General features: G+C 32.5%; 1 long non-coding RNA gene across 2 annotated transcripts in view; it reads left to right on the top strand.

The window, feature by feature from the left end:
• LOC144257199 (uncharacterized) overlaps positions 1 to 25,573 on the top strand; it is a 169,193-nt gene that overhangs the window by 61,069 nt on the left and 82,551 nt on the right. The gene's annotated exons all lie outside the window — the stretch shown is intronic.

Raw genomic sequence — 25,573 nt, 5'->3', positions numbered from 1 at the left:
TAATATATGAAACTCAGGGAATGACATATTGGAGACTGAATCCTAAAATGAATTGAGAGATACTAAGCACCACAACATACTGTGTTCCGATTATGAAAATGAAGCAAAAAATTGTTTGAGACTGATGGTATAATATTACATGTTAAGCAGAGTTATGGAACTCCTGGATTGGTTTCAACTGATCCATTATAAGACAACAATATAAAAATTCAATAAAGGAAACTAACAGTGATATTGAGGGAATTAAAATCAAGGAAGGTGAAGCAATGATGAGACCACATTCTGATGCTTTCAACTAGTTAATGTCCTACTATTAAATGACTAGCAGATATGCATGATTTGGTGATCCTCTGGCAATTATGGTCAGTACCAGAGGTGCCAAATGGCTAAACATTATGTAGATACTCAAGAATTTCACAACTATAAAGATTAGTAGATTTTATATCAGTCCTTGTGACAATTTTCTTTTCATTAGCTAGGTGGTTTGTGAGGATTTAACCAGGAAATGAATCAGTTCTCTGGAGACCACATTAAAGGAAGTATCACATTAAATATTGTGTATTTTTTTTCCAGTGTGGGTGGAATAAGTCTATTTGAGCAAGGTTTTAGATTAAGTGTTTCATGGTATAGTCATGATGTAGGTAGTCAAATTAGGGTAGATTATGAGGATTGATACAAACTTGGATAGAGGATTTCTATGACATGACTTGGCTCTTTTTCCTCTTTTCCTATTAATCATTTTTATCACTGAATTGGATGAAAGAGGCAAAAGCCAATAGTGTGGATGAAGGAATCAGGATTGAAAAGAAGCTTAGCCATCTGAAATAATTGGCTAGAACTAAGTTGGCATATAATAGTGACTAATGTAAAATTCTGCACATTGGTTTGTCAAATTATTCACACTCATCAAGACTATAGAAGACATGTTTTTAAGAGAATTATATGCGGAGACTTGGTGATTTGTAATATTACTGTCACTGTCATGTTCCCTGTTACTATCCCTCCAAAATTCAGGTGTTGAAACTTAATGGCCAGCATGTTGGCATTAATATGTGGGCCTTTAGGGTTGTTTAGGTTGTGAGGGACGTTTTTTTCTTTGATTAGATTGATACTTTACAAAGGAGGATTCACACACCAGTCTGTATGTAGATTGCTCTTCCATACCTCTGCTATGCAAAGACACAAACTTCCTTCCCTCTGGAGAATGCAGCGCTCACCAGACAACTGAACTTGCCAGTGACTTTATCTTGGAATTTACAGCCTCCAGAACTTGAGAAATAAATTTATTTGATTTATAAAGTATCTAGTCTCTGATTTTTCTGTTATGGCAGTACAAGCAGACTAGGATACTGTATAGATTCTTTTAATAGAAGTATAGTCTCTGTGGACTGAAGAGAAGATATCATTGTGTTCATTTATGACTTTTTGTTTTTTGTTTTTTCTTTCTTTTTTTTTCATGTGTGGTGCTGGAAATCAAACTTAGGACTTTACATATGCTAGGCAAGTGTTCTACCACTGAACTACACCCCTGCCCAGTTCCAGGTTTTAAGATGCTGTCTGGGAACTTTCTCATAAAAGAGATATTTCAAAGAATCAGGGTGGTTTCTTTATTAAAATTAACTTGTATATATATATGTATGTGTGTGTGTGTGTGTGTGTGTGTGTGTGTGTAAAGAGAAAAGTCATTGGAATTACAGCTTTTTTTTCAAATATTTAAAGATTAAAAGAGGAATTAGCCTATTTCTATATTTTTCAGGTTTTCTTTTTCTTTTTTTACATTGTTGATTTTATTTTTTCTTTTATAATATTAATATGTGACTGTGCTTTTTTTTTAAAAAACTAATCCTTTTATATTTTTGTTGTTACTGCCAATTTTACTGGCTTTCTAATTTGATTTCTGCTGCTATCTTAATTCCCTCCTACTGACTTTTTAAAAAATTCTAATTAGTTATACAATGCAGTAGAATTTGTTTTGACATAAATGGAGCATAACTTCTCATTCCTCTGGCTTTACATGGTGCCAAATCACACCAGTAGTATAATCATACGTGTATATAGGGTAATAACGTCTGTCTCACTCTACTGCCCTTCCCATCCTCACTGCCCCACGCCTCCCCTCACTTCCCTCACAATCCAAAGTTCCTTCATTCTTCCCTAACCCACCCCCCACTATGGATCAGCATCCCTTTATCAGAGAAAATATACGGCCTTTGGTTTTTTGGGATTGGCTTATTTCACTTAGCATGATATTCTCTACTTCCATCCTTTTACCTGCAATTGCCATAATTTCATTCTTCTTTAAGGCTAAGTAATATTCCATTATGTATATGTACTATAGTTTCTTTATCCATTCATCTGTTGAAGGACATCTAGGTTGGTTCCATAGTTTAGCTATTGTGAATTGAGCTGCTATAAACATTGTTGTAACTGTATTACTGTAGTATGCTGATTTTAAGTCCTTTGGTGTAAACTGAGGAGTGGGATGGTTGGGTCAAATGGTGGTTCCATTCCAAGTTTTCTGAGGAATCTTCATATAGCTTTCTATAGTGGTTGCACTAATTTGCAGTCCTACCAGCAATGTATGAGTGTAACTTCCTACTCATATTCTTGCCAACACTTATCATTGCTTGAATTCTTGATAATTGCCACTCTGACTGGAGTGAGATAAAATCTCAGAGTAGTTTTGATTTGCATTTCTCTAATTGCTAGAGATGTTTAACATTTTTTCATGTTTATTGATCAATTGTATTTCTTCTTCTGTGAAGTGTCTGTTCAGTTCCTTGGCCCATTAATTAATTGGGTTATTTGTTTTTTTGGTGTCAAGTTTTTTCAATTCTTTATATATCCTGGAGATTAATGCTGTATCTGAGGTGTATATGGTAAAGATTTTTCCCACTCTGTAGGCTCTCTCATCACTTTATTGATGAGAGAAAGCTTTTTAGTTTGAATCCATGTTTATTGATTCTTGATTTTAGTTCTTGTGCTCTAGGAGTCTTGTTAAAGAAGTCAGGTCCTAAGCTGACATGATGAAGATTTGGGCCTACTTTTTCTTTTGTCAGGCACAGGGTCTCTCTTCTAGTATCTAAGTCTTTGATCTACTTTGAGTTGATTTTTGAGCAGGGTGAGAGGTACAATATAATGCCATTTTTGTTACTATTGTTCTGTAATATAGTTTAGGTTCTGGTATTGTGATGATACTTCCTGCTTCACTCTTCTTGCTAAGAATTGCTTTGGTTATTCTGGGTCTCTTATTTTTCCAAATGAATTTCATGATTGCTTTGTTTAGGTTTTCAAAGAAAAAGTTAAATATCTAATATGGTGCTGAAAATAGTACCAAGCATTGGGATTATATTAATGATTAAAAACAGAAATACTTCCTTACTGCTTACAGCATGGACAATCTGTTGGAAAAGGTAGACATTAACCAAGTAATTACATGAGTGAATGTAAATTGCACCTATGCCAACTTCAGTGAAGTGGAGGTACATGGTACTGTGAGAGACCACATATTTTGTAATGAAATTTTATTTGGTTAGTGTGATAATGGAAGGGAAGACTTGATAAGGTGAGAAAGAGGGCATTAGCCAGGTAAAAATGGACAAAGAGGGATGTAGGGTGAGCAAGTATGGTGAATACAAAAATCAGAAAGTCTGCCTGGCACACAGAGTATTTTCTCTAAAGGAAGGGATCAAGCCATATTCAGCCTTTGAAGACTATAGTAAGAAGTTTACTCTTTATCTAGAAACAATAAAAGTGTTTGGTAATCTTACCTAAACACATATATGATTTAAATTTGGGAAGATATCTCTGGCTACTGTGTAGGGGATTGATTGAAGTCAGAGAAGGTGTGATTAAACTACTTAAGGAAGGATTCTAGGTGATGAACAGGCGTCATTATGCTCCAACAAAAATATATACTCCAAAAAGAAAAAATCCTGGAAGTCACAAATGAACACAACACACATATGTGGTTATGCTCCATAAATAAACACACAAATGCTGTCTTATTGGAGAAAGTAGAATTGAGTTCAGACTCTCAGGTGCAATAGAGTGAACATAAAAATTTTGGGGCAGAAGATTTGGGTATGAATCCCAGTTTTGCTACCAACTAGTTGATGGCCTTGGGCAAACAGCATTATTATTATTTTTTATCTCCAGTTTAAGTGTCTTGTTATTCTTACAGTTTTTTTTTTCAGGATTAGATGATTTGTTATATGTGTGAATGAATGGCTTAAAATACTGTGAAGTGTTCTATGTGAAATAGAAGATTTCAGGGAAAAAAGTAATCAATAACGTCATTATTAGACAGGGTTGTCAGTAATGGATTGGGACTTTTTTTCAGTGATTCCTAGTTTAACTAGTTTGAATAGGTGGTTCTTTTAGAATTTTTTTTTTTATTATTATAGTTTCAGATTTTTGTATCTCTTCCCAATTGTTTTGAAGCATTCACTATCAGCAATAGATATTTTATAGTGGGTCTATGCTCTTTGGGTTTCTAGCAGTAATTGAGTAGTTTGATGTGTTTTAATTCAGTTTTACATCAATTGTTTTCCTTATGTGTGATCTCAGAAGTAAAAAGCAATTTTAAGAAATCTATGGCAAAACCTTAAAGCAAAGAATTAGAAAGTATAAAAATTTCTCATGTCATTTAGTTAGGTGGAAGTTTGATATTTTCAGTTATTTTCAAGTACATAGAGATACACATGTATTTCTTCTCTGGATTGTTATGTGTGTATGTATTGGAAATCATGCAAAGGTCCTGTGAAATATACCTTTAGTTTTTCTTTTAATACCTGTATTTTATTATTTTTTTTAGCCTGGTACTGAGGATCAAACCCAGCACCTTGCACATGCTAGGTGAGTGCTCTACCACTGAGCCACAACCCCAGCCCCTGTACATTTTGGTTTTAAAATGCTATTTTTTAAAGCATGATGCAGTGAAAATCAGGGTAAAATAATGTTTTTTTTTTTTTTTTTTTTTTGCTGCTTTTTTTGTGAGAGATAGAAAAAGAACAAATTTTCTAATACCTCTTAGGAGGCCGTATATGTAGTAACATTATTTGCTATTATGACAGAATTCACTCAAACGTACATGTTTATTTGCATTACTCTAAACTGCATTTTTATCAAAGTTTTTATGTATGTTACCTCTGGCCTCAAAGGTGTACCCAAGTAAAATGTGAAATACCCTTTTGTAGTTCACTAAGACAGGATGCAAATAAAATCTAAAATTTTAAACATGCACTATTTTCTGTGAGAATCCCAAAGACCATGCCATTGTAGCTCTTTAAAAGTTTTAGAATGTTTGATGTTACAGTACTTGAGAATTTTCTCGTTTATGGTCTGTGAGAATTATTTACTTCTAAATATTTGTGACTTTGTGTCTTTTACTTTGGAATATTTCTGTGCAGAGGAGTAAATAATGATAATTTTAGTATTTAGTGATAAATATTTAGTTCAATATGGAACCAGGAATAATAATTTCTAAAAACCAGTTATACTTTGGCAGTGTTCACATTTGCTTCTGAATCCACAGATAAGTAGAAGACATGCCTGAGTGATAAATCCAATCTTCACACAGACTGCTGATAATGACAGTAATATATAGGTTAGCCATGAGGCTAAAGATTTTACATGTATTTTTACTTCTTGCTGTGGTGCTATATTAAAAAGAGATAATACACACATAGCAGACACAAAAGTTGATGTCAGAAACCTATATGGATCCCAGAGTAGTAATGAATTTTTTGTTGTTGCCCATTATAATGAGTTTTTAAATAATTAATGCATGCACATAACGAAAAATAATTCAGATAGTTCAATAGTTTATTTAGTGCAAAGTATGTCTCCCTCTCACTCTAGCCTCCTATTCCCTTATGCAGAAGCAACTACTTTATCTAATTTTTGGTTATTATTCTAAATATAATGTTAACATGAGTTGATTTTTTTAAAAAAATGGCATCTAAGGATCAAAGAAACAAACTTTAAAAAGCTGGTTTGTCACTGGGTTGTCACCTGGGTTAGCCAAGTCAGGGAAGGCTGGATGCCTAAGATACTAGGGTTGAAAATGCACCTGGACCATCTGCATTTATCCCCCATCCCATAGGGGTGGTAGAAAGTCCTTGCAGCATTCGTGTATGTTTTATAGATAAACAAAGTCATTATTTAAGTCACATGTATAGTTAAAGCAGAACTCAGCTGCAGGTTATGCCTCTTTCTATCCTACTACAGTGAAGTGACCTCTGGATTTCAGAGTGTTGTGAAGAATTATATAACTGGAAAAACAGCATACCTCAGGGACACAGCCACATAAATGTTTATAGCACCACAATTCATAATAGCTAGACTGTGGAACCAACCTAGATGCCCTTTAATAGATGAATAGATAAAAAAATGTGGCATAAATACACAGTGGAATATTACTCAGCAATAAAAGAGAATAAAATCATGGCATTTGCAGGTAAATGGATGAGTTAGAGAAGATAATGCTAGGTAAAGTTAGCCAATCCTAAAAAAACCAAATGCCGATGTTTTCTCTGATATAAGGAGGCTGATTCATAATGGGGTAGGGAGGGGTAGCGTGGGACAAATAGATGAACTCTAGATAGGGCAGAGGGGTGGGAGGGAAGGGAAAGGGTATGGGGATAGAAATGATGGTGGAATGTGATAAACATTATTATCCAAAGTACATATGTGAAGACACAAATTGGTGTGAATATACTTTGTATACAATCAGAGATATGAAAAATTGTGCTCTATATGTGTAATAAGAATTGTAATACATTCTGCTGTCATAAATAAATAAATAAATAAAAAGAAAAGGGGGAAAAAGAACTATACAATTGAAATAAGAATCTCGGAAGCAAATATTTTAGGAAGCCAAAAATAGTGCTTTTTTTTTTTTTTGGCTTGTTTTCTTTTAAAATGCTGTTTTAATTTTAGAATAGATTTAGATTCCTGGAAAGTTTGTAACAATAGTACATGGTTTTCGTATACCCTGCCCTAGTTTTTCCTATTAACAGGTTTCACCACTATAAAGTTACTCCTTATCCCTTATCACCATATTGTACTCTTTCAAAGAAAGTAATTCTACAACATACATTTAAGGAGTAGGAAGTTATATTCCTCCTTGAGCCTGGAATATCTAAATAAATTATCGGGCATACTTCTGAACAAGGGATTTCTCTCTCCTCACCCATCTATGTTCTGTCATTTAAGTATGGATTCATAGTATGATTATTAGGTTATAATCCAATATAACTGAGGGCTTTTTAAGGGTGGCTTCTGGGTCTCTGTGATGTATCTTTCTCATGGTGATTATATTTTATTGAGCAATTCTTTACTTTCTGAATATACAATATACTTAAGATTCAACTTATATATTTCCTACTCCTCTTCTAGAAACTGCAGTTTCTCCAAGTTGGCCTTATTCCTTTTACTGAAAGATAATATTAGAAACTAAGATCTAAGTGCCAGATATGTAATTGCAATTCTTTTTAAAAACCAAATATTGAGTGGAAAAGAAAGTTTTACTTATTGTCCTAGGAAACATTAAATTAGATCTTAATAAGAATTTATTTAATTTTGCTGAAATGTAAGATTTGCCTCAGTTATTTGAATAGATTGATACTAAGAATTTTTAATGGACAAATCTAGGAAATTTTATTACTTTTTTTTTGTTACTTAAGAAAAAAACCTGTCCTTGATGTTAATTTACTTGATATATGTGTGTGAGTGTGTGTGTGTGTGTGTATATATATATGTATATATATAATGTATATTTTATATAAAACATTTTATGATATGTATATTATATAATAAATATTATATAGAAATGTGTGCTATATAATTATGAATAATATACATTTTATTAAAAATATATAATATATGTGTGTGTATATATTTTGGTGCACTTGACCAGAATACCTGGGGCAAAATTTAGAGCATGGTAATTTGAAACAGGTTGAGATTAACTCTGGGATATTGAAAGGGTTTTATACTCCATTAGGAAAATTAACAGGCATGGAGTCTATGAAACACATGTAGTTTATATTTATCTAAAGAGTAATACTTTTTTTTATGACTAAGCATTTATTTTGTGTGTCCAGCAGAGAATTGGGGAAATGGTTTTTTAAGAAAAGGGAAAAGCAAAACAAAAAATTAAAAATGATTAAAGACAATAGCGACTAATCTGTTATAAATAATCTATTATATTAATCTGATGTCCTAATATATATTATATATTAATTATATATTAATTTTCTATATATACCGCTATATATTAATTTTCTATCTCTTTGTTAAACTATAAGGAATAGTCTTTTTAAGTCAATGTAAATAGAAAAGTATTTTAAAAAGTCTGACTGTGTATAATTGCAATTAGTAAGAAACAGAACTTATCAGGAAAATAACCAGCAGGTAAAAAATAAAGCAAAGGTAAATGAAGCTATCTTTAATGAATTAGTAAACCATGACAGCACATGGGAAAATCATGAGGCAGAAATGCCCTGGGAGCTCTAGAATGAAAATAGCTGGAAAGCCTCAAGAGGAGTGGAGTGAGTGTAGAGATGGGAAAACAATAAAAGCGAGATTTTGGGTAAGGATTGCTGGTGAGTGGTGAGGACTGCTGGTGAGTGCTGAGGCTGGCAAGGTTGCCAGGAAAAATGTGAGATCCCAAGCATCTTATTGGAGGTTCAGTGGAAATGTTGAAACCAGTGCTTGAAGAGCCTGGAAACGGTGAGGTGGGACCTGACAGAGGGAGATATTTTTATTGTGTCCACAGTATGTTAGGTACTGCCCTTCATGTATTATGTCATTTAATTCTCACATCAACTCTTTGAGAAGAGGATGTTATTAGTTATGTCTTACATGACGAAATGAGGCACTGAGGGAATTGAGAACATAGGGTAAATGACATAGCCAACTGGATAGAGGTAAAATCAGACCAAGATATTATTTTTAACTTCAAAATTGTGTAGGGATCAAGTTGAAAACCAACTAGTTATAGCATAGGTGCAAACTCTTAGGACTTGGAGCAACCAGCTGTACTTTTTGGAGTTTTGGTGTTTAATTGGTTAAGAGAAAGGAATTTAAAATGGTACCAGGTTTAGATAGTTCTTAGTTGTCTAAGCAGTTAAAAATTTGGGTACTGATCATGATCTGTATCTTGGGAAGGTCTCAGAATGGACAGTGGATTAATGGTGATGGATGATACAGAAAATAGGCTTGAGCATGGGATTATTTGGTCATTTTAATTACCATTCAACACTCACTTTGAACAAAATCCTTTGACAGGATTTATACAGGGAGTAATTTTGGCTCTTCTTGAGGAGGATAATATTTAAGGATTGTTTTATGACTCTGGCAAGCTGGTTGATATTGCATTAGTCCATTTTTGAATGGGAAAGGAGAATAACTAAAACCAGTGTGAATTTTAAGAAGGTAGTTTTTTAAAATGGTATGTTTGTATTTACAGAGTAAATCTCAAGAGCAAATTAATTATATGACTATAGTTCTTGAAGTTAAGTAGGCTAAGTGAGGGAAAAGCATGATTTAATCTTGCTTTATTGCTTGCCAAATCTCTAGGCTAGCCATTTTTTTCCTTTTAATAAAAATGCTTGTGGTTCCTTGTTTTCCCATTAGCTCATAGTTGAGAGCTCTGTTGTCTGTGAGACGGAGTGTATTAAGCTTGCCTGATTAAAATTGTTCACGAGAGATCAAGCAGACAAGGGACTTTTAGCATAATTAAAAAAGCACTGCTGCCCTTTAAAGATGAGAAATCAGAGATTTTCAAAATTTATATCCACCTGTAGGGATGTGTGTTTATGTAATTATATTCCATTTCTTTCATGAACCCTTCTTTCTTAATTCATACATGGTGTCTTTCCTTTTATGGGGTATTATCTTTGCATGTAAGAAACAAAAGAACTGTTTAGAAAAGCCTAGAACTTGAATGAATCAAAATGTTTCCCTTGAAAGATCACAATGTAACAAGTTAAAAAAATTATCAGTTACCTCATTTTTTTTTGAACAGAAAAATGATATTTTAATCTGATTAGCCAGCAACATAAGAACAAATCTCTTCTTGGAAGCACCAATTTTTACAGTGGTAAAGTAGGTGTTTTAGAAGGAATAATATTGGGTAAATTAGAGAGCAAGGAATGAATTATCAACACTAGCGTATTATCAATCACCAGATCAGAATAATATTAATTTCATATTCTCCTAATGTCCTTGAATATTATCCTACCACTCTGATGGTGTTTTGCAAAATTTAACCATAGTAGACAAGTTCTTGGTTGCTTATTTAACTTTTGAGGGTTTTTAAATTCATTTTTCTATATAAACATTACTTTCAGTTAAATCTAAATTTTGACACAGAAAGACTGATAAGACAGTCTACTGTTGATGTTTTATAATTTACTAAATGTACAAGCAGTTATTAAGTAAAAGAAAACCAGCGAATGGAAGGATAGCAGAATAAAATAGACATTATTATTGCTGTGGGTATATATGTGACTGCATGACCAATGTAATTCTGCAACCTGTACACTCAGAAAAATGAGAAATTATATCCCATCTGATTTAAATGTATGATATGTCAAGATCATTGTACTGTCATGTGTAACTAATTAAAACAAATTAAAAAAATGGGAAAAAAAAGAAAGTCAGTGGAGTGGAAAGCTCAAACCAGAGTTTAAAATGGTACCAGGTTTAGATGGTTAGAAACCACCTCAGTAACCCTAAGCCTATCCTTTATTCTGCTTCTTGTGGCCTTCTTGAACTTCCTTTGCAGTACTATTCTATTGAAATTAATTGTACACAGCAAGATAATCACAGATAAACTGGAAAGCTTTCAAGGGAAAATTACCTAATTGTCATTTGATCCTTCCAATTTCCTAATAGACTTATTTTTAATATAAATGTGTTTTAGGCTAAACACCTCATAGAATTCAGAATAAAACATTTTAAATATAGAGTGACAGGCACTTTTACATTTCAGTGCTTTTTGGGAGAGACTTTCTTAGGAAAGTCATTCACTTAAAGTCCACAGATCAGAATTATTACCCTATCTATTTTAAAGTTATAGTTGATCTCCATTTTAAGTTGGTTTTATATGGGTTTAGATATTATTTAAGTCATATATAAAATAACTACATAATGGTTAACATCTAACAGGTATTAATCTTATCATTTGATGCCTGTGTAGTAATATTGCTATTGTTTAATCTTAAAAGATGAAATAACTTACATAATAGTTGAATTTAGTTATGTTCTATTTTTACTTTTTAAATTATTTATTCTAATTTGTTATACACGATAGCAGAATGCAATTCATTTCATATTACACATATAGAGTACAATTTCTCAAGTCATGATTGTACACAAAGTATTTTCACACCATCCATGTCTTCATACATGTACTTAGGGTAATGATGTCTAACTCATTTCACCATCATTCAGTTACTTCCTTATTGAATGCCAGTGTAAAGTTGAAGATGACAATGGGAAAAATTAAAGCAAATTGCATATCCTGTGTTCTCAGGCTAATCTGAAAAAATTATACCAGTTTTTGGGAAATAGTCTTCTTTTGTTTAATGATTGTCTTAGCCCAAAGTTTTTAATTTTGTCTTTTTATTTTGCAGTTCTGAAACTTTGCATTGCTGGGCTTTGAAATAATTCATTATTATTTTATTTTATTATCATATTTCATGGAAAGAAATAGATATACTTAATGTGGTTTAAAATTGCTCCTTCTTTTGTCTGTTTGAAGCAAAGTCCACTGCTATAGACTGTTTGAGCACTTTCTTGAGCATGTCAGTTTTTTTTCCTGTGTATGTTTTTAAAAAGACGTTTTAGTTCTTCAGAATAGAACCCTTTCTAGAATAAATCAAAATGATAGTGCTATAATGATAAAATTACTAAGGTGTGAATTTTTTTTTAAAACCTACATGTATAAGGCATTAATTTTAAAGACTAATGGCTTCTGATATGGGGATACTTCTTTAGGGAAGGCATTTTCCTCAACAAATAAGTAATGCTTTGTTTTCACCTAGAAAATTGCTTTAGAATATTTTTCATGAAATTTAAATGATTTTTCCATTAGCTGAGAATGGTTCTCAAAGTGTCTTGATTTGTTTTAGCTTCATCTTAGTTTGCATTTTTAAAAATATTTAGCTCTATCTTGATTTTAACATAAAACAACAGTGTCCAACAAGAACCCAAATTATTTCCATATCAGGTCTGAGCAAGAGAATACAATGATAGAAGAAGCTTCTCAAACCAAAATGTATTGTAAATTCCTATAGTTATGTTTGGACTGATTTGAAAAAATCTAATCAAACATATTTGACCAGGCATAAAAGATATTTTAATTTAAATCATAAGAAATAAAGATGAAAGGAGCCTGAAATTTTAAATGGTAGAAGTTGTTTTATTTCCTTCTTTTTAAAAAATGTCTCATTATCTGCAGGAGGAGAGCACTAAACAAGGTTACATCTTGAAATGGTAAAATCTGAATACTTTTATTTGTGGGAGGAGGTCACAAAAAAGGTTATTCCTCTGACTTCTTCTTGACAAGTAATCAGAGAGGAGTTCAAAGATTTCCTGGTCTCCAATCATTTTAGAGTCTTGAGAATTAAGTTTCGGCATCAAATTATATATTACTTTTACTTTTGATTAAAAACTGTTTTAATAGACTATACAATCCAGCAGACTAGATAATAATAGATGTTACAATTAAGATATAATTGAGGATGAAATCTTATGGAATTTTAAAGATGTAGTATGTGTTGTAGTTGTGGCGACTTGTGTATCTCTATTATACATAGTATTACTTCTTTTATATATCCCTGCAAAAAAAGCCCTTAATTTCAGATACTGCTTAATATATCTGTTTATTTATTCATCTATCATTCATTCATTCAGACAATAAACACTTTTTGAACATTTCTTATACCTCAGGCATTAGGCTTGGGTGGCAGAGATACTGTGATGAGTTTACCTGTTTTTGAGGAGAGATTTATGACAGAAACAAACTCACAGATAAATCAGTATGAACATAGAATGGTATACATGTAATTGTGGCTGGAATATCAGAAATGATTTCAAAAGAGGGAATTATATTTAAAACTGATTCTGGAAGGGCAAGAGTCCATTTGCTGAGCCCAAAATAAGAAAAATGTACATGTAGAAATTGGGAAGAGCAAGTACAAATGTACTGCATTTTTAAAGGACTTTTAAAATATTTTAGTCTGTCTGGACTATATAGATGTACTTGCAGATGATTCTGGAAAACTAGGTGGGAAGGTTCTTGTTCACCACTTTGACAAATTTTGACTTCATCAGCAGGAACTGAAGGTGAATGAGTAACATGAGAAAATTTGTATTTAAAAAAATGTGTGGTACTATAGGAAATATTTGGAAAGGGAGAAAAGACTATACACAGTGTTCATCAGCTGGACCTTCCAGTAAACCAGGAGTCATTCCTGTATAATCAGGTTATGGAAAACTTACTGCAGATCTTCAATCTGAAGATTTTTAATTTCCTCAGTGTAAGATTTTTCATCTGTAAAATGGGGATAATAGCTATGTTGAAATATTGTAAACTTGAATTGCCAAAGATGTCCTACTGAAATTTTTAGGCCTATAATATTCAGTAGAATAAATGGTAGCTGTTATTGTCAAACTTGAGGTGCTTAGCATTGCATAATAAACATTATAAATGCTCAATTCTCCAAGAAATTTATGATAAACCCAAAAAGAGAAAAACACATTATAAAACTATGCTTATCTTTGAAGCTGTCTTAAAATACAAAAAAAAAACAGTTATGTTTTTAAAGGTATAGTACATTAATTAACTTTGTTCATATACTCCCAAATACTTTAAATAACTCAAAATGTTTAGTGTTATGGCTTGAAAATTTGATGAATAGGATTCAGTAACTTTCTGTCCAAGTGCAAACTAGTTGTTCTGTTTTTCTAACCATTGAATAAGGATCAAGAAGTACCATCTTCTATCCCAGATGGGAATTTCTCCTAATTCCTCATGTAAAAGGTGATCAATTTAGTTTCTGCTTAAATTCTTTTCTGACATAGACCTTACTTTACATTCATTCCATGTATAGACAACTATGATTGTCATTGTATTCCATTAATGGAGCTGATATAACTTTTAATTTCTATTCCTTTGGTACTAGTTCTCTCATGAAGCTGCATAGACCAAATCTAATCACTATTTCATTTGCCATGCCATCAGCCATTTGTGAAAATCATTCCTTTTCTGAGGCTTCTCATTTCCAAGTTCAGTATATTTCCAGATTTTCCAAGTTTGTGATTGTTGATTTTTTTAAACAGTTTTGTTGAGGCGTATTTGATATACAATGAACTGCATCTAGTTGAAGTGTACAATTTGATGAGTTTTGATGATGTATCTATGAAATTATCATTATAATCAAGATAGTGAAGATACTATCATTCCCAAAGCTTCTTTCTGTCCTTTTGTATTCTCTTTTTTCTGTCTCTCCCTGCCCCTCCTGATCTATTCCCATCCTCACAACTGCAGTCACTTATCTCTTTTGTCACTATAGAATTGTTTACATTTACTAGAACTTTAGATAATGAATACATACAGTTTGTATTCCTTTTTATTGAAGAGTAGTACAGTAGTATTCCATCATGACTATATCACAATTGGTTTAGTCATTTACCTGTTGATGGAAACTTGGGTTTAAAAGATGTCCAATTTTTATGATTAAAGCTGCTATGACCATTGATGTACATGACCTTGGACAAATACTCCCTTTGCATTTGGACAAATAGGAGTAGTATGGTTGGGTTATGTGGTAGGTATGTGTTTAAATTTGTAAGAAATTCTTGAAACATTTTTCAAACTGGTTGCACCATTTTACATTCCCACCAGCATTGTATGAAAATTCCAGTTTTTCTACATCCTTGCCAACATTTGATATGGTAAGTCTTAAATTTTTACCATTCTAATGGGTATGTAATGGCTTCTCTTTGTGGTTAATGTGCATCTTCCTGATTACTGATAATGTTGAGCATCTTTTTATGCGCTTACTTGCAATCTGTATATCTTCTCTGGTGTGTGTTCAAGTTTTGTGCCAATTTTAAATCAAGTTATTTGCTTTAGTAAGTTTTTTTATTAGATATGTACTTTACAAATCTTAGTCTGTTTTTTTCATCTTCACAGTGCCCTAAAAATGCAAAAGTTTTAAATTTTGATGGAATGTAATTTCTCAGTCATATCTTTTTAAAGATTGTGTTGTTGCCATCATATGTAATAAATTTTGCCTAGCTCAAGGTATGTTGTTCTAGCTATATTTATGGCTTTACTTTTTTACATTTAAGTCGATAATACTTTTTTATAATGACTTTTTTAGTTTGGAAGAATTTTAGATTTTCAGAAAAGTAGCAAAAGGTAGTACAGAGAGTGGCTGTATACCCCTCATCCACTTTCTTTTATTATTAACATCTTATATAAACATGGAAGATTTGTCAAAACTAAACACCCATAGTTGGTACATTACTATTAATTATACTTTAGACATTTTTTGGATATTACCAGCTTTACCTCTAACACCTAATTTCTGTTTTAGAATTCACTCTCAGATTGCACATTGTGTCCTCATGTCCTCTTAGTCCGCTCTGATCCCTGATAGTTCCTCCATCCTTGTTTTTCATGAACTTTACATTTTGAACAAGGCTGGTAATGTTTATAGAATTTATCACAATTTGCATTTATCTGATATTTTTGTCTTGATTAGATGGAGGCTATGACTTTTGTGGGAGAGTTCCTTTCCTGTCACATTGTAATCATGGTGACGAACTATCAGCATGCCTTAACTGACAGCAGTTACTTATCCTTGATTACTTGACCAAGGTATTGTTAGCCAGTTTTCTTCACCGTAAAGTTAGTCTCTTTTAAAAATCGTTTTTATAGTCTGTTCTTTTGAAGCAAGTCACTAAGTATAGCTCATATTTAAGGGAAAGGTGGGAAAGCAATCAGAGGAGGGCATTTTTGCCCAGTATCCTGGAGCGGGTTTCTACATAAATTATTTGAAATTATTCTGTAAGAAATATTTGTTTCTCCTTCATTTATTTCTTTACATTAATATGTACTCATATATTTATTTTGTATATTCAAGTACTGTTATTTATTTTATTGCTCAAATTGGTTTATTTTAAGATATGGGGAGCTCTTTTAGGTTGGGTCCAGGATCACTTTAAACACCTCTTTTTTGGAGCAAATCTTTGTTTCTTGACACTGCAAGATATGTATGGCTTCTTTTATGTTTTCTATGTCTTAGCCTTAGAATAATTCATTCCTCAAAGAATCCCTGATTCCTGTTTTTTAAGTATGTTGTTAAGAAACCAATATCTGTGTACTAGGTATATTGGTTGCTGTTACTGGGGTGTCATATGTCTAGGTTCACTTCCTGACAGGGCCAGGAAATATATGTATATTTGCTAATCCATGGATATATGCTATCTATCATTATTTCTGTATTCTTACCACTTGTATTTATGTTAAGCTAAATATGAGTTCATACTGATTGATGTCTCTGATTCTAATCCAGTTTCATGTGATTCATTTTATCATGTTTTATTGTGTATATCTAAGTATTTCTTTCAAACAGAAAATGGCTTCTGCCATCTATTTTTCATTGTTTTAACCCCAGTATACATGTAAAGCACTTTCAGGATGTTAGCCTGCACCCTGAAATCCATTTTTAGTTAATTTATATATGTGGCATGTGGTATGAATCAAAGTTAATTCCTAAAAAACTATATTTATTGTGTATATATGTGTGTATACATATGTATATATACAATTGTTTCAACAAATATTTATTCAAAAGGCTATCTTCTATTGTTTTTATGTCTTTGTTAAAATTGCTTGTCAATTTATGTGGGGGTCAGTTTTGGAATTCTCCATTTTTTTTTCCTTTGGTGTGTTTGTCTATCTTTATCTTATAACAGATTGTCTGGATTACTGTTAACCTAAAGTAGGTCTTCAAATCAGGTAGTGTTTGTCCTCCTATTTTCTTCAAAGTTGTTTTGGCTATCCTAAGTCTTCTGCATTTGCCTATGAAATTTAGAACTAGCTTCAATTTCTGTTTTAAAAGCTTACTTTTATGTGCCTTAAATGTTTAGATCACTTTTGGAAGAAATGACATTTTGACAATATTGAGTCAAGTAACCCATGAGCAAGTTATATATATCTCTCTATTTATTTAGATCTTTAGTTTCTATGAGAAGTATTTCTATAGTTTTCAGCATACAGATCTGTTTTACATCTTTTGTCAGATTTATTCCTAAGTATTTTATATTTGAAATTCCAAATTGGTTGCTAGTAAATAAACATAACAATTGATTTTTTGAATATTGATATTGGGTCCTATAATCTTGTTAAACTCACCAGTTCTTATAGCTCTTTTATAGATCCTGATTTTCTACATAGAAGATCATGTTGTCTAGGAAAAGTTTTACTTCTTTCTTTAAATTCCAAATACTTTTAATTTATTTTTCTTGGCTGATAGGCTACCTAGATTGTACAGCACACTGTTAAAGAGAAATGGTAAGAGCAGTCATCTGATTCCTAATTATAGAGGAGACGCATTCACCTTCAAGTAGGATGTTAGCTGCAAGTTTTTCAGATGACTCTTTACTTAGGCTGAAGAAATTGTCTTTTATTACTACTTTGTGGAGAGTTTTTATCAGAAATTTCATGCTGGATTTTGTCAAATACTTCTTAGGTTCTCATTTATTTATTTTCAAATGACTATTATGAGTCTGGCACTGTGATAAGTATTTTTATGACATTATCTTTGATTTTCAAAACCATTCTCAAAATGAACATTCCTGTCCTTGTTTTAGATAAAGAACTTAAGTCTGTAAAGACCTTAACAATATCTTCCTCTTGAATTCCTGGATTTAATGTGCATCCTCATTTGGATAGTTCACAGAAATGATAAGCCCCAGATTTCTTTCTGCCCCTAAGTTCTTTCTTTCCCCTTTTTCCTTTGAGCTTATATTTAGGTGATCATTATGTTTTCCTTTTAAAATTTCTTAATATGATAAATTACATATAAACCAACCTTGAAACCTTTTTTCATTTTTAATTGATTTTTTAAGAATAAATGACAGCAGAATGCATTATAATTCTTATTATACATATTCAACAAAATTTTTCATATCTCTGGTTGTATATAAAGTATGTTCACACCAATTCATGAATTTATACCTGTACTTTGGATAATGATGTCTATCACATTCCACCATCCTTGCTAACCCCCTGCCCCTTCCTTTCCCCTTCCACCTCTCTGACTTATCTAGAGTTCATCTATTCTTCCCGTGTTCCCCCTCTCTACCCCACTATGAATCAGCCTCTTTATGACAGAGAAAACATTCGGCATTTGGTTTTTTGGGATTGGCTAATTTTACCTAGCATTATCTTCTCTAACTCATCCACTTACCTGCAAATGCCATGATTTTATTCTCTTTTATTGCTGAGTAATATTCCACTGTGTATATATGTCACATTTTTTTAATCCATTCATCTATTAATGAGCATCTAGGTTGGTTCCACAGTTTAGCTATTGTGAATTGTGGTGCTATAAACATTGATGTTGCTGTGTCCCTGTAGTATGCTGTTGTTAATTCCTTTGAGTGTAGACCGAGAAGAGGGATAGTTGGGTCAAATGGTGGTTCCATTCCCAATTTTCCAAGGAATCTCTATACTGCTTTCCATATTGGCTGCACCAATTTGCAGTCCCATCGGCAATGTATGAGTGTACCTTTTTCCCCACTTCCTTGCCAACACTTACTATTGTTTGTCTTCATAATAGCTGCCACTCCGGAGTGAGATGATAAGAGTAGTTTTGATTTGCATTTCTCTAATTGCTAGAAATGATGAACATTTTTTCATATATTTGTTGATTGATTGTATATCACTTCTGAGAAGTGTCTGTTCAGGTCATTGACCCATTTATTGGTTATTTGTTTTTTTAGTGCTTAGTTTTCTGAGTTTTTTATATATTCTATAGAGATTAGTCCTGTATATGATGTGTGAGGAGTAAAAATTTGTTTCCAAGATGTAGGCCCTCTATTCACCTCACAGATCATTTTTTTTTTTTTTTTTTGCTGAGAAGAAACTTTTTAGTATGAATCCATCCCATTTATTGATTCTTGGTTTTAATTCTTGTGCTATAGGAGTCTTATTAAGGAAGTTGGGGCCTAATCCCACATGATGAGATTAGGGCCTACTTTTTCATTTATTAGACCCAGAGTCTTTGTTTTAATTCCTAGGTCCTTGATCCACTTTAAGTTGAGTTTTGTGCATGGTGAGAGATAGGGGTAAAGGCTATCTACGTTAAGCCCCAGGCCAACATCATTCTAAATGGAGAAAAATTGAAGGCATTCCCTCTAAAAACTGGTACAAGATAGGGATTCCCTCTTTCAGCACTTCCATTTAACATAGTTCTTGAAACAACGGCCAGAAAATTAGACAGACAAAAGTAATTAAAGGGCTACGTATAGGAAAAGAAGAACTTAAAATAGCACTATTTGGTGACGATATGATTCTATACCTAGAAGACCCAAAAATCTTCACCAGAAATCTTCTAGAACTAGTAAATGAATTTGGCCAAGTAGCAGGATATAAAATCAACACCTGTAAATCAAAGGTATGCCTGTATATCAGTGGCAAATCCTGTGAGAGGGAAATGAGGAAAACTACCCCATTTAAAATAGCCTCAAAAAAATTTTTTTTGGGAATCAACAAAAGAGTTGAAAGATCTATACAGTAAAAACTACAGAATCCTAAGGAAAGAAATCAAAGAAATACTAAGATGATGGAAAGATCTACCTTGCTCTTGGATAGTCAGATTTGATAATATCAAAATGACAATACTACCAAAAGCACTATACAGATTTAATTCCTTTGAGTATAGACCGAGAAGACCAAGAAAAATGCAATTCTGATCAAAATCCCAGTGGCATTCCTCATAGAAATAGAAAAAGCAATTATGAAATTAATCTGGAAAAATAAGAGACCCAGAATTGCTAAAGCAATCCTTAGCAGGATGAGTGAAGCAGGTGGCATCACTATTCCAGACCTTAAACTATACTACAGAGCAATAGTAACAAAAACAAATGGTACTGGGCAAACTGGAAATCCATATGCAACAAAATTGAAACCTTAAGCTAAAATTAAAACTTAAAAATTCCAAGGTTGACCTTATGTGGTAGGCTTGACATATCATGCCTTATGGATACTGTGGTACTCAAATTTTAGGATTCTTAATATTTACTACATACATGAGGAATCTTGATGTGTAGTTTTTTTTTCTTGTATCTGTATTTGGTTCTGGTTTCAGCATAATGCTGGCTTTGTAAGTGGAAAGCATTTTCTGCAATGTTTGGGTAAATTGTATTTGTATTTTTAAGTGAGCTTATGTCATTTGAATTCTTTAAGAAATCAATCATTTCTTTTACATTGTCTAAATTGTCAAATTTGTTATATTTTTTATAATATTGCCATAGTATCTGTAGATACTGTAGTTATGCCAGCTCAGTCCTGAAGTTGTTAATTTATATCCTTTAGTTGTTGAGAAATGTGTCTAGAGATTTATCAATTTTTTGACCATTTAAGAGAGTGAAGTTTGTTTTCATTGGTATTTTTTCTTTTTCATTGAATTCTGCTACAATTCATATTTCCTTTTGTCTGTTTAATTTAGGTTTGATCTGATGCTTTTCTAATTTTTTTAAAATTTGTTTTACTCAGTTATACATGACAGTACAGTGATCTTGATATGTCATACATTTGAATCAGATGGGATATAATTTCTCATTTTTCTGAGTATACAGGTTGCAGAATCACATTGGTCATGCAGTCACATATATACACACAGTAATAATAATGTCTGTTTCATTCTACTATCCTTCCTATCTCCCCAACCCCTCCCCTCCCCCCCTCCACTTCTCTTTACTTAATCTAGGATAATGCTATTCTTTTTTTTTCTTTCTCACATCTTCATACATGTATTTTCTATAACAATGAGGGCCTCTAATTTCTTAGAGTAGAAGCTAAAACCACTCAGACCTTTCTTCTTTTCTAACACAGATATTTAGTGTTATAATTTTCCTCCCAAGTACAATTTCAGCGGTATTCTACAAATGTTAATGTGGTGTATTTTAAGTTTCCTTCAATTTAAAATAACTTCTAATTTTTCTTTTGATTTCTTCTTTGACCCTTTGATGATTTAGAAATGTCTTATTTAGTTCCCAAATATTTGGGGTTTCCCGAGATCTTTCTGTTATTGTTTTCTAATTAAGTTAATTGTGAGCAGATAACATACTTTATATGATTTGAATGGTTTTACATTTGAGACTTATTTTGTGGTCAGAATAGTGTATACCTTGATTTCTATTGGTTTTTACAGCCTGTATCTTGAAGCTGTTATTAGGTGCATAAAGATTTGGAATTAGTTTGTCCTCTTCATGAATTGACCACTTTATCATTATGGCATTATTCTGAAGTGAATCTGTGGTAATAGTTTTGTTCTGAAATAAACCTTTTCTGATATTGATGTAGCCACTCCAGGTTTTTTGACCAGTATTGGTATAGTATATCTTTTCATATCATTTTGCTTTTAACCTGTCTATGTTTAATTTACACTTTTCCAAAGTGGCATGTTGTGCCTTGCTTTTTAGGAGTCTGTTAATCTCTGTGTTGGAATTTTTTTTCCCCACTAGTGCTGGAAATTGATCTCAGGGCATCGTGCAGGCTAGACAAGTGCTCTTTCATTGAGCTATCCTGAACCCAATCTCTGCTTTTTAATTGGAGTTCTTAGATCAGTTACATTTATTAATGTGATTGTTGACATGTTTTAAACCTGTCATTTTGATATTTATTCTCTCTTTGTTTCATCTGTTCTTTGTTTCCCATTTCTCTTTCTCTACTTCTTTTGTTTGTTTTAATACTGTTTTTTTTTCTTCTTCACAGCTTTCCAGACCATTTAAACTTCCTTGGACTAGCTTCGATGTTATATTCTCAAAGCTTGAATTTTTAATTAATGTCTTCCTACTACTTTTGACTAGGATTTTGCCAGTAATAAAAAAATTGCTTGCTAATTTTGTATTTACTGTAATACTTAGGTGATAGAATATCCAGGTTTTGTAGTTAGTGTTGAGTGACCTTTCCAGGATTTAGTATTGGTTTTGTGCTCTTCCCATTCTCTCATGGCAGTGACACATTGGAACCTGGGCTGATTGCTTTGGAATATAGGGAGAACATCTGGGAGAAGTCAACTGGAATTCCTGAGTAAAAAGTATTTATCTGCCTTGATTTCTAATCTTTTCTTCATTTATTTTTAAAGGTCGGGGGAGAGAGGAAAAGAAAAAGAAAAATTTTTGGTATCTCCATCTCTACTCATTCTTTCCCAAATAGCAGGGATGATGGAATATATCTTTCAAAAAGTTGAGAATCCTTTCCTATCCTGTTTTAAAAAAGTATATCTAATATATCATTCAAGGAAGGGAGGTCATTCCAGGTCTTGAAATTTCTGTAGGGAAGGGGCGGGGCAATCACATGAAGAAGGGAGAAGGGAATAATGGGGTTATGTTTGAATAATTCATGGTTATTTTACCAGATTTGAAATGGGCAAGTCAGCACCTTTTAATCTCAAATACTATAATATGAGGAGGTATGAGATCTGTGCCTGGGCTCCCTGGAGACCTATACCTGAAATAGCTTTATTAACCCTGGCCTAGAACTGAGGAAAAAGAACTTCTCTGAGTTGCCCCTTCTTTGAAGTTGCCTTGTTCCTAGAGGATTTCCTTGAAATAGAATTGTCACTAAGGATTTTTGTTTAAGTAGCTCCTTTACAGAAGATATGTAAGTAAGGGTATTCTTGTTCATTGTACATTGTAAGTCTAGCTCCTATAATTTCAAAGATGCAGAGTGTGGTACATCTTTATTTGAATGCAGGTGCTTTCTGCCTTCTTTACTTCAGACAGTTGAATGTCTATAGTGGTTAGCACTGATGATTTGTAAGCTTATGAATGATGCCAAAAACTAAATGTCTCTTGAGTACAGTGGAGCCTATATTCTAGTCTCCATGAATATTAGGGCAGTGTGCCAACTAAAGCTGGTTTAATTCTGCAAGCAGGAGCCCTTTACAGAAGGATTCGTGGTAATTAACCAATTCAAAGTGCAATATTTTCCTTCATTAATTTGGCAGAAAACAACTAAATATCTACAGCAAGACTGTTTTTGACATATTCATTTGCTGCTTGGAAAATAATGGATATTTTGAATTAGGCTATAAAAGAAAGCTGTTAGGATTTTGTCATTTACATTTTAACTTTCTAACAAAAAGTAGATTACTCAATTAGCAATTTAAAAAAAAAGTAGGATAGTTGGCTACAGGAGTGACTAGAGCTGATTCACATCTTGAATCGATTGACTTGCCGGAGATTCTTAGGGATTTATTGGCTCAGACCTATTGCTTTGTACATCTACTTCCCTTTATGTCATAAGATTCTATTGATGGTGATAGTTTCTTATACTTCCTTTCTTCTCAAGTTCTTTTTCACTCATGTTGGAGAGCATTTCTTTTTCTTCTCTTGTTTCTTTGAGGTTAAAGAATTTTTTTTTTGTTAACTCTTTAAAAAATGTACTTAGGGCCAGCTACCCAGCATTGGGTATTTTGAATAATTTTGGAACTAGCATTTCATTGATGCAAAAATTTTCCTGGAGGAGTTATAAAAGAATTTATTCATTTTAGGATATGTTAGTTTCCATATAAATATTCTTATTTGTGGATAGTGTTTTTCCTTTCATGAAAAATGTTTTATAATTTTCAAAATTTTACTAAACTGGAGTTATTGAATTGGTTCAATATTTTCTTCTTATATTTCGACACATTTTCTGGTTATACTTTTTCCTCTGTATGATCTGGATGTGCTTAGTTAGAAAATATTTTTAAGTATTCTTTCAATTGTAAATATTAGAAATCCATTTCCAAGCATCCAAAAACACAAATATGGAAGGATATTGGGATAGCTCCTGAAAAATCAGAGAACAGCTTGGTTTCATGAGGAATTGGAATTTTCCATGAGGAAAGCCATTAAGAACCAAGGTAATCCTCCCCATCTTATATGCTTTCTTCTGTCTACATGTTTCTTCTTCTTCACAATTTATAAACTTAATTTTCATTTCTTTCACAAACACAGAATCCAAATTGCAATCTATCATTATTCATTAGTCAGAGTGAGAAGCATATAGGCAGAGAGGCCGGAGTCCAGTCTCAATTCCAAAAATGGAAGAGAGAATGTCTACCCTTGTTCTAATAGCCATATTCTAGAAGGCAGCATCATAGAGTGCAAAATTGGGTACTAGGCCCTTGCAGATAAAAGGCAGTGCTTGTAAACTAGATAGATATATTAAGAGTATTCACATTGTAAATATAGGATAAGAGAAAAATTTCTCTATAGACATAAAGATGTCTGTTTAGCCAATATATAAATTTGTGTCTAAATATCTCAGGAACTGTGTCAGGGATTCAGTGGTGAATGAGGTAAATATAGTTTTCAACCTTAAGGAGCTTACATTCTAGTAGGGTAAATGGAATTTTGAAAAGTCAACATATAAGAAGGTAAAATAATTATAAAGTGTGATAAGTGCTTTGAAGAAGAACTATAGTGTTGAGATAGAAAACCATATTAGTAATGGGAAAGGGTCTGGTGAGAGAGGATCAGGATATTTATTTTCTCTGCTGCCTTATGAAGAGGTAAAATTAAGTTTAGATTTGAAGGAATGGGGGGAATTTTTCCTATCAGGGAAAGTGATATGTATAAAGGCCTTGATGTATAAGGAACATGGAATGCTTAAACAAATAAAATATGATCATTATGGATGAATGTAGAAAACAAGCTTAGGGACTAATTTTTCAATAACCATGAGCTTTTTTTTTTTTACTGTCTATATGGACCTAGACTGATTTAACTCAGTAACATTTAGTGGAAAACCTACCATTATTTTAGAGATTGCTAGATTTGGTAAGCTTAAAAGCTAGGCTGAACATAACGAAGGATAACCCCCCCAAAAAAACAACACATTTAATAATGATATAAGAAAGAGAATGATATTCTATTAGAATCTTATTCTTTGTTTATTGGTTCCTCATACAAACATTTATTGATTATGTGATAGGCACTGTTTTTGTTACTGAGACTTTAGAGTAAATAATTAGATAGGACCCTTCTTGTCATGGAGCTAACTAGGTCCTTACTACTCAAAAATGTCATCTTTGAACAACCTTAGCATTAATCAACTGGGAGATTACTATAACTGCAGATTCTCAGGCCCAGCCCAGACCTACTGAATCAGAATCTGCATTAAGATTCCCATGTGATTATATGAAGATTGAGAACTCTTATTCTAAAGTAGCAGTTGACAAACTGGCCTTCAGGATAAATTCAGCAGGTGGCCTATTTTAAAAAAAATTGTATATTTTAACTGATGCTAAAAACAGAAAAAAATGTACAT

Source organism: Urocitellus parryii, chromosome 10 (assembly GCF_045843805.1).
Source record: "Urocitellus parryii isolate mUroPar1 chromosome 10, mUroPar1.hap1, whole genome shotgun sequence".
NCBI lineage: Eukaryota > Metazoa > Chordata > Mammalia > Rodentia > Sciuridae > Urocitellus > Urocitellus parryii.
This window is presented reverse-complemented; position numbering and strand designations above follow the sequence as displayed.